Genomic DNA, 11,293 nt, shown 5'->3' with positions numbered 1-11,293 from the left:
TGCAATGAAACCTCAAAGAAGAGCAGAGCGCCGCTGTCATATAGAGGATCTTTGTCCAGTGACTTTGCAATAGATCCTCAAACAAAGCAGAGCGTTTCTGTCATATAGAGGATCTTTGGCTAGAGTTTGTGCAATAGGTGCTCAAAAACAGCAGTGCGCTCCTGTCCTGTACAGTATCTTTGACTAGCTAGGGATGCTCCTATCGATCGGCCAATTTTCCATAAAAAACACATGATCTGCATATGCTTTCAAATCCGATCACAAAACCCGATAGCCGTTCGGCGAACACAAACATGACATGAATGTGCATGTGTGCTGTGTCACGTAGGGTTGCCAACACCCGTATTGGGCGACAAGGGACGCACTTGGTCCCGTATTGCCGCGAGAATCAACACTAGTCTGTAAAACCTCAATGGTTTCAGTCTGACAGCTTGGCACAGCTTACGCCAATCCATGCCAGCCTGTTAGATCCCTCCCTTGTCAAACCTATCGCTGTTCAACTTTTCTTGCATCTTTGTTTACACACTTTGCCTTGCTGTCACTGATGGTAGCTAGCTAGCCAGCCAGCTAGAATTATCCGCCTAGCTTCTGGTCTTCTGACTTCTAATGTGACTTTTTACCACAGTGACATTTGGTTTTTAAAACAAACAAGCAATGCGGTAAGTTCGGAGCTCGTTTTTGTCCCATGGGGAAGTAGATATCGCATTCATGGGGTACGTACCAACTTTTTCAAGTGTCACTCAGCTCGTGTTGTTATGCCAATTATGTCTTGTCCTCAAAACACTATTTGTGTGTGGTTGCTTAATGAACGTAAACACCTGCCTGATGCTATCACAGGGGTCCCCTAGCTCACCAGGTGATTTTGAGTAGCTCTAAGAGGGTCAAAGAATATTTGCTTCAACTCTGAGTAGTTTTTTATCATAACTGTTCAACTCAAGCTTTATGCCTTCATAGAATGACAAATGACCACACGGTAGCATTAAGACGATGGCCACACTGTTTGAGTGGAGATATGCTTGGTAAATGAAGTAGTGTAAAATGTTAATGTTGCCAGTCATAAATAAAACACAAATAGTTGACAGCTCTAATTGTGATGAAAGTTGGAGAGTCCTGCAACCTGGACACTCGATTTATTCTCTTTGGAGTTAAGCACAACAGATGTGTGTTTAATAAAGATATTTACAGTATTTCCGTTATTTTATTCTGTTCATGATGTTATCTTGAACTAAAAAAAGAAATTATTGAACAATTCCTTTCCCATCTATTCGTATTACTCCAAAACTGCATCAAATAAATTCAGCTTTGTGTCATGTAGTACAATCATTGTTTCACACAAATAAAGGCCAAAAAAAAAAATTATTACCTATTTGCCAGAGGCCCTTGGAATTGTCTGACGGCAGCCCTGGCCAATAGCACTCATCATATATACATTGAAAATTGTACAGTTAATAAATGTAATCAGTATCGGACGATCTCACTCATGGATGATCAGTATCGGAATCGGCAGCATAACACCCTGATTGGAGCACCCCTCATGTCAACATATTTATTGTGTTTTAGTTTCTGACTTTATTTACGACTACATTGTCTATTTTGTGTGGTAAAAATGTAAAAGGCATGACAGAGCCATGCCTTTTACATTTTATACAAAATAACAATAACAGTCAAGGGAGGAGTCCGGCCCGCCTGCTTCTTAGCTTTCTGAAAATGTGCCCCCGGTACAATTTAGCTGAATAGCTGTGACATATTGTCATGTTTAATTCTGGTTGTTGTAAAGATCTTTCTCTCTCTCGCGCGTCAGAGTCTGCACTGCCAGTCAGCAGTCAGCCATGCTATCATTCCAAACCCCATCCAGCTTTAAGTGTAATACATTGCTGCTATCACACACCGCTGCTATAGAGAGGTCGGCCAAGAGCTGGTAAATAAATAGTGCTGATTATAGCGTGCCCACTGTGCAGGGGAGGTCAGAGGTGACGAGTTGGTGGTGGACAGTGGTGCCATACTACCATCTACTGCTGGAGAGAGGTACTGCTGCAAAGCATAGCTGGACCAACCTGAAGTAACAGAGATGAAGACAAGAAAGATGAATCTGAAAGTTTCAAGTCATGGGGTTTCATAACAGTGCAAGCATGTGATGTGTGTGTCAGAAAAATAAGAGCACGAGCAGCACAGTGGCGGTGCATGTTTTGACAAATTGTTACCCTTCGTGTGCAGCGGTTCAGGAGTAGAAGAGTTAGCTTACGCAAACAAATGCATACAGTCACAGGGTTTACAGCGAGGTTGTTTAAAATGGGGAAAATACATAAACCGAAACTTTGTTTATTTTACACGCAGAGTTTAAGAAGCACATGAACTACCTTTGCACTTACAAGAACAGCCTGAATGTCCAGTGAAATGGCAAGAAAGATTGAACGCCTCATGACTTGTGGGAGCATACAGTACATGCGGTCTGGTCTTCCTCTCGCAGCGACTTCGTCGACCGGTATCGGCAGGAGCACTTGAGCCGGAAGAAATCATTTAAACAAAGCAAGGACGATCTTCTCCCTGAGCAGGCCACCTCTTTGTGGTCTTGCTCTGTCCGCTCATGCCTGAGCAGGTGGTGTCTAGTCGATTGCTCTCAAGGGAGAGTGTGTTTGTTTTGCTTTGTAAAAGATGTGCTTGAAATGGAAGGTTCAAGATCGAGAAATATTGCATTTTTGTGCCTCACTGTCCTTCAAATGTTAACGTTTGATGGACTACAAAGGTCAAGTTACAAAATAAGTAGAGTCCTCACATTTTGGCAGTAAATCGGAGAGTAAATTCATATATGCTCTACAAGCTGTGCACTGACTACTCTAAACAAGATACAGTATACAGTAATAGCATGGTTGCTGAAATGTGAGTGGTGTCCTCACTTATTTGGTAGTTCAGCTAATTCGCCATATCCCTAAAAATAAATTATGAATGTGACGCACAACTATCCATTTAACTGTGTGTGTGCATGTGTCTATTGTGGCTTGGGCCCATTGCAGTGTGCTTTAACTGCAGCTGACAGGTTTCCGGCCTCTCTCCAGGGTCTCTTATGTGTGTGTATGTACAGTACATGTGTTTACTATATGTGTGTGTGTGTGTGTGTGTGTGCACCAATTCAATGGTAAAAGCAGCAGTTCTCATATAGGTGCTCATGTGCATATGTATAGCATCACAGTCCCTGCCGTATGTCTATACCATACATACAAACACAGCTAAACAAACAGGACGGTCTGCTTTTGCCTTACTTACTACATATAACATGAGTCCAACGTGCAGCCTGTTCACTTATTCATCCCTCTGCCACCTCCAGCCGGCGCTAACCTGAAACGACAGCTGCCGACCTGCCTTGTCCTTAGAGGAACACAGCGCTCGGGACAGAACTGATCGATGATGCGTCCAGTGTTTTTTATATTTAGACAGGCAGAGAGGAAACACAACAAATCTCAGTGTTCCTCTACATTCTGAAGCAAATACTGTAAGAAATCAATTAATTTGTCAACCAGGAGTTGGACTAGACCCCTTAGTTGACCCAAAAGCTCCCCTTTAAAGTTCCATGTTCGACGTTTCTACTTCCTGTTTCTTTTTTTGCGTTTCCTCCCCAGATGCCTGACTTATGAGGTGGGGTTACGGTATGCGCTGACGTATGTTACGTACAACAAACACAGGTGTGTTTTATCGATGGCTTTTTTAATGCACACAATACCGTGACTGGACCCTGAGGCACATCGTTGTGCCATTTGCCAACAAACATCACGTCATGTTGCAGCATGATAATGCATGGCGCATGTTGCGAGGATCTGTACGCAATTCCTGGAGGCTGAAAACATCCCAGCAAACTCACTCATTGAGCATGTTTGGGATGCTCTGGATGGGCGTACAGTTGTCCCTCGTTTAGCGTGGCTAATTGGTTCCCGGACAAGATGTGAATTTCTGCAAAGGAGGATTTAATATTAATAAATGGAATATTTTCATAGTTATGGCATGGAAAACCTGTCTATCTTTTAAATACGTTTTTTAACACGATTAGAGCCCTCCAGACATGCAATAACACCCCTATAGTCGCCTTTACATTTACCCAATATATTAGATATAATCAGAGAATATAAGACATATTAGACAGAAATACAATAACATGGAGTCACACATTTGCAGTTCCTTGTTTTTTTCTGGACAGTGTAGTTCCTTCAGTGGCTATTGTCTCATCAATGTATTGTAATGGCGGACTTAAATGGCTTTACACTAGTATTACCCAATATAGTAGACATAATACGAGTAAATAAGCCATTTAAAATGCTTGTGTGTGTCACAGTAAATGTGTTCCCCAGGGGACATACAGTATGTGTGGAGGACAGGAAGTGACGCCAGAGTTGAGTTTTAGCTTTAGTTTGTGGACCCAACAGTAGCTCGTGTTGTTATTATGACTATGATGTTATTATTAGCAAAACATTACCCCAAGGCGTTCCCAGGCCAGCTGTGAGAAATAATCCCTCCAGCATGTCCTAGGTCTGCCCCGGGGCCTTCATGCTGGGCATGCCTGGAACACCTCACCAGGGAGGTGTCCGGGAGGCGTCCGTACTAGATGCCCGAGCCACCTCAACTGGCTCTCTCGAGGTGAAGGAGCAGCGGCTCTACTCTGAGCTCCTCCCGGATGACCGAGCTCCTCACCCTGCCTCTTAGGGTGAGTCCAGCCACAATAAGCCTTAACCATTTTTGTGCTTTAAAATGCTTAATTTAGGCCAAGAATTAGTACAATTTGCTGAAATATATTAGTATTTTCTGAAATGTTTATATATTTTTTTCTAATAATAGGCCGTATTCCCCTCCCGGACCAACCACAGGCCCGCACCAATACAGTAAAACTACACATTTTGGAGTGGCCTTTGATTGGGGCCAACCTAAGGCACACCTGTGTAATAATCATGCTCTCTAATCAGCGTCTTGGCATGCCGCACGTGTAAGGTAGATGGATTATCCTGACAATGGTGACATGCTTACTAACACATATTTGACAGAAATAGGCCTTTTGTGTACATAGAAAAAGTTTTAGATCTTAGTTCAACAAAAGTGTTGGATTTTTAGTTCTGTTAAGTGTATTTAAAAAAAATTAATTATATACTGTATGTGGCTGTATGAACGGGCTGGAGGAGAGGGAGTATGGCGGGTGTTGGGGTTGTAAGATGCCAGTTACTTTACAGCGTTTCTGACAGCCATCATATGATCCTGAGACAGCGTGACAGCTGTCTTCACACCCATCCCTCACTCGCCACACACACATACACACACATATATGGAGCGAATGGCAGCTTTGATAGAGCAGCTCCGTGCACCAGCAGAAAACAGGCCAGAGGATGCAGGATTGAGAAGTATGGACAGAGGTTAGCATGGAGTGACTGGAGGCAAGACAGGAGACAGATACACAGATGGACAAGACACCAAAGGGCTGGTGTGGAAGCCAAAAGTCAGATGAGGGAGGGAGGCTTTGTAAAACAGAACATATGAAGAGGAGTTATTAAATTCTTGTATTACTATTTTTCTTTCTTTAATTCTAGTAACTAGAATTTGGATAATTTCTTCAAGTTTGTCAATGTATGTGTCATGCTCCACAGGACAGAATTCTCACTTCCTTTTCTGCGCTCTTATTTGGGAATGCTGCAATTCCTGCTGAGGCAAAGATGCAGCCGCCTTACCACAGTGTAATTGTGTACAGCTATTTGCAATTGCAGTAAGGTGGGTTTATAAGCCCAGCGTTGTCACAAGGACGGCGCTGGTTCATTGACTCTGTTTTCTTCGCTGTGCTGTCACTTAAACGGTCTCCTTACCTGTTGATGCTGCCAAGACGACCGTTTGTGTTTTCACCAAGCCTTTTTCTCTGTCACCTTTTGTTGCATTATCCTGCACTACTGTGAGTACCTGCACCTATTCTTGGATAATAAAAGGACTTTTGTTTTTTCATGCCGCTGCCTGTGTCTCTGCATACCAGGGGTCAAGCATTCAACAGCTCCTCAAATCCAAACAGTAAGACTCCTGAAAACGTCCAACATTGACTGAAATTCACCATTTTGTGGGAGGGGAAATGTGTCTTTGAGACATTTTTACCCTCATGTGACTCCTAAAATACAGTGCTGTGAAAAAGTGTTTGCCCCCTTCTTGATTTCTGTTTTTTTTTTTTTTTTGCATGTTTGTCGCACTTTAAAAAAATTAAATATTAGTCAGTGGAAAATACAACTGAACACAAGATGCAGTTTTTCAGTGAAAGTTTTTATTATTAAAGGAGAAAAAAATCCAAACATACTTGTAAACGACTTATGTGAAAATGTGATTGCCCCTAAACCTAATAACTGGTTGGGCCACCCTTAGCAGCAACAACTGCAATCAAGCGTTTGTGATAACTTGCAATGAGTCTCTTACAGCGCTGTGGAGGAATTTTGGCCCACTCATCTTTGCAGAATTGCTGTAATTCAGCCACATTGGAGGGTTTTCCAGCATGAAGCACCTTTTTAAGGTCATGCCACAGCATCTCAATAGGATTCAGGTCAGGACTCTAAACCACTGCAAAGTCTTCATTTTGTTTTTCTTCAGCCATTCAGAGGTGGACTTGCTGGTGTGTTTTGGATCATTGTCCTGCTGCAGAACCCAAGTTGGTTTCAGCTTGAGGTCACAAACAGATGGCCGGACATTCTCCTTCAGGATTTTATGCTAGACAGCAGAATTCATGGTTCCATTTATCACAGCAAGTCTTCCAGGTCCTGAAGCAGCAAAACAGCCCCAGACCATCACACTACCACTACTATATTTTACTGTTGGTATGAAGTTCTTTTTCTCAAATGTGGCGTTACTTTTACGCCAGATGTAATGGGACACACACCTTCCAAAAAGTTCAACTTTTGTCTCGTCAGACCAGAGTATTTTCCCATCAAGATGTTTCCTGGCAAAATTGATGTTCTTTTTGTTCAGCAGTGGTTTTGGTCTTGGAACTCTGCCATTCAGGCCGTTTTTGCCCAGTGTCTTTCTTATGTGAGTCATGAACACTGACCTTAACTGAGGCAAGTGAGGCCTGCAGTTCTTTGGATGTTGTTGTGGGGTCTTTTGTGACCTCTTGCATGAGTCGTCACTGCAGTCTTGGGGAAATTTTGGTTCACCGTGGAAGGTTCACCACTCTACCATGTTTTCACCATGTGTGGATAATGGCTCTCACTGTGGTTCGCTGGAGTCCCAAAGCTTTAGAAATGGCTTTATAATATTTTCCAGACTGATAGATCTCAATTGATGATCCGAAACATTGAAATGTGACAAACATGCACAAAAAAAAGGAAAAGGGGGGCAAACACTTTTTCACACCACCGTATGTATCTTCCAAAATGATTAACACCAATAAACAGAGGCCTTTCAAACATATGGGCCACAGAGATCCATTAATGTAACTGACTTGCAGCAATGAGCTCCCACAAAGCTGATGTTGCCTCTTGCAGCCTTCATCACTTCTTCAGAAGTTGCTGCAGCCTCATCACCCTGCAGACTTACTCCGGTCTCGGGGTCGCCACAAATTGTTCAGGCGCCTTCATCGGAGCGCAATGGCAAGCGGTGTCCTTTTCATCGCTCCCTAATGCGCCGAGACGTGCATGACATTCCACACCCCGTACATCAATGCGCTCAAACGACACACATATGCTAACTAGCAGGACACGGTGAGACAATAGGACGTGAGTTGTGTGACGTATTCCTCCTTTCCTTGTGCTCTGTGCGTCAGTTGTGATGATGACACACGTATTGTTGACATTAGTTAGTCATCTATACTCTCGTTTGGGCTTGGCTGTTCCCCGTGTATTCACGGCACGGTGACAGTGTGTCTAATGTAAAACGTGATTAGATCCGACGATTGTGGAATCTTGCAGTTAAAAATGAATAAAACCCCACGTCCAGACAGCGACCTCGCTGTGCTCGGGGGGAGGGGGGGTTCTCACTCTAGGCCTTTTCCCAAAGCAGAGGTGATGTGTCTTGATGCACTAATGTCAACATCACAGCCAGGGCCCCAGCGCTGTCAAACACGCTAACGCACAACCTTTTCCCGGCGACGATAACGCAGCTAGAGTGTTTGATTATTTGTGTGCCCCCACCCACACTCCCAAAAATGTCAAAAGCTCCCTCTGTTCCTCCTCAATATTTGACACGGTTCCCCTATTGTGAGGCTATTACTATAGATCACAGATGCACAAATAAATACAGTAGTTCTGGAGACACGTGCTCATATAAATGAATTTATTCAAACATAAGCAATATGTCACGTCAAAGATCCCTTATATAACAGGAGCTCTCTGATGCTTTCAAGGACAAAAGCAAGGTATAAGATCCTCTGTATGCAGGAGCGTGCTACTGTCTTGAAGGATTTACTGCAAAAACACTAGTCAAACATCCTCGACATGACACAAGCACACTGTTGTTTTGAAGGAGATAATGCAATTTTTAAAAGCAAGGTGAAAGATCCACTGTATGACAGGAGCACTCTGCTGTTTTTGAGGATCTGCTTCCAAAACGCTAGTCCAAGATCCTCTATACGACTTGAGAACTCTGTTGTTCTTAATGATCTACAGCAAAAATGCTCGTCAAAGATCCTCTATACGACAGGGAGGTTCTGCTGTTTTTGAGGACCTACTGCAAAAACACTAGTCAGACATCCTCTACATGACACAAGCACACTGTTGTTTTAAAGGAGATAATGCAATTTTTAAAAGCAAGGTGAAAAATCCTCTACATGACAGGAGCACTCTGCTGTTTTTGAAGATCTGCTGCAAAAACGCTAGTCCAAGATCTCTATATGACTTGTATGACGTTTTAAAGGAGATAATGCAATTTAATTCTCTACATGCACGCTGTTGTTTTGAGGATCTACAGCAAAAGTGTGAGTCAAAGACATTTTTGTTAAAGGAGAGCTCAGCTGCTTTAAAGGACCTACTGCAAAAACGCTAGTCCAGGATCCTCTATATGAGAGGAGCGCTCTGCTGTTTTTAAGGACCTACTACTACAAAAATGACAGGGAAGCGCTGCTGTTTTTGAGGACCTACTACAAATATGCTAGTCCAAGCAGGGGCATACAAATAGCGAGGTGGTGATACTGCCTGAGGGGACATGTTTTTTCATGGGGCCCAGAATTCCTGACAGCATTCCTGAGTCCAAGATCCTCTATATGACAGGAACGCTCTGCTTTTTTTGTACGACGTATACCGCAAAAATGCAATACAGAGATCCTATTTATGACAGGAGAGCTCTGCTGTTTTTAAGAACCTACTGCAAACATACTAGTCCAAGATTTTCTATACAACAGGGGACGCTCTGCTGTTTTTGATGGCCTAGTCTAAAATTCTCTATACAACAGGAGCGCTCTGCTGTTTTCAAGAATCTAATGCAAAAATGTTTGTAAAATATCCTCTGCAAAACAGGAGCACTCTGCTGTTTTTAAGGACCTACAGCAAAAACTATAGTCAAAGGTCATCTATATGACAGGGGTGCTCTGCAGGTTGTTCATCAGTTGAATGTAATGTGGGCATGAAGACCTTCAGTCGGAATCCTTGCTACAAGTAGCTTTAATGTCCCAGCAGACACGACACAACATATCACAGCACACTCGTCTGCAGCGTTTTAGCGATTTAGAGCATCAAGCCCAGTTGCCAGTAGCAGGAAACTGTGATCTTCACACATATGCTCTGCTCACCGAGGGCCAGCCAACACACCCGCTTGACTATATGCCACCATCACATTCTCACTTCCTGATGCGGAAAGACAAGACACCGATCCTCTGGGACACTTTTCTCTCTTTTGCTTCGTCCTCCGACCCGCCTCCTGCTAGCCTGGATGCTCCCCTTTCCCATGAGGATGGAGAGAGGCTGGGCTGGAGGTTGTTGTAGGTGGGAGGCGGCTGATACAGCGATACAGGTCTGCTCCTGCGGGAATGCTGTGATGGAGATGGAGAGAAGGATAGGGGAGAATAGAGACGGGGGAGGCACGGAAGGCTTTTTTTCCCTCTCATGAGAAGATTTGGACTGACATTTGGACTGAAATAGACAAAAGAAAGCAGGTATTTTTACATGACCCCACGTTTTTTGGCTTTTTAAGCTTTTGAGTACACAATATTCAGAGTTAATCCTCAAACTTCTCATGGATAAGAACAAATCCTGTGTCGTAGTACAAACCGCGGGGGTGCTGCAGCCAGGAGCAGCAGGAGCAGGATAACGTCAAAGTAGGAATACTCCAAGCTGCTGAAATACGGCAGGTGAAGTTCCTCACGTCGTTCAGCACCAGAAGGGGAAGGGCCTAAGAGGAAACAGAACACAATCAGAAGGGAAAAAACAGGAAGATGTCAAAATAAAACAAGACAAAAATACTTGACCAGAACGATAATTACCCCGCATTTTGTCACAAGCTAGAATCCATATATGGTGCTCAATTATAGCAAGAAGTCAGGGAGTGTTCTTTTTTAAATACCCCACAAACATCACAATAAGGATTATGACAGAAATGTATGTAAACACATTAACTTTCCCAATTAATTTTTGCTCTGCATCAAATATAAAATGCATTTTTTTTAAAAACACAAAGAAACAGCGCCATCTGCTGGGGCAGTACCCATACTGCAGAGTCGCCACTACTGCATGTATGAACAAATGATTACCCTTTAACCAAGTTAAGCTAGAAAAAACATGCTATATTATTACATATATTTTGTAGAATACTCCCTGCTTTTCTGTGTTTTTTCACACAATTCCATACCTAAAATTGTAACATTTTAATGTCATGTTCTCACCCTTTTTCCTGTGAATATAAACTCCCACCATGTTGTTGCTTTTTTTTTTTTTAACTGGGATAAAGTCTCAAATCCATATACTTTTAGCAAGCGTGTCACTTTAGCAGCAAGGTTAGTTCCCAAAGGTCGCATTTCGCAAGCTGAACCTGTGAAAAGTCTTTTTTTGGACACTTGCCACATTTTGTCTGTTCATTTGTGTTGTGGTTTTCTCTGTGTGATACAGTTTGGATCTGCACCTCCACAGCTGCAATCATTTTGACTTTATTTCAAACATGCTTAATAAAGTTACATCCAGGAACATCACATTTGTCCGAAAAGGAGTAGGAAGAAGCAGAGCTTATTTGAATCTACCCTTTCTTAATGTTACTGATCGTTTGAGTGTTTTCGCTGTCAACATCGACTTCAGGTCACTGAGAGGCTAGCGCTCCATCTAGCTTTACACGCTTTTGTGCACACGCACACGCATACGCAGTACAGATGCATGAT

Source organism: Dunckerocampus dactyliophorus, chromosome 14 (assembly GCF_027744805.1).
Source record: "Dunckerocampus dactyliophorus isolate RoL2022-P2 chromosome 14, RoL_Ddac_1.1, whole genome shotgun sequence".
Lineage (NCBI taxonomy): Eukaryota > Metazoa > Chordata > Actinopteri > Syngnathiformes > Syngnathidae > Dunckerocampus > Dunckerocampus dactyliophorus.
This window is presented reverse-complemented; position numbering follows the sequence as displayed.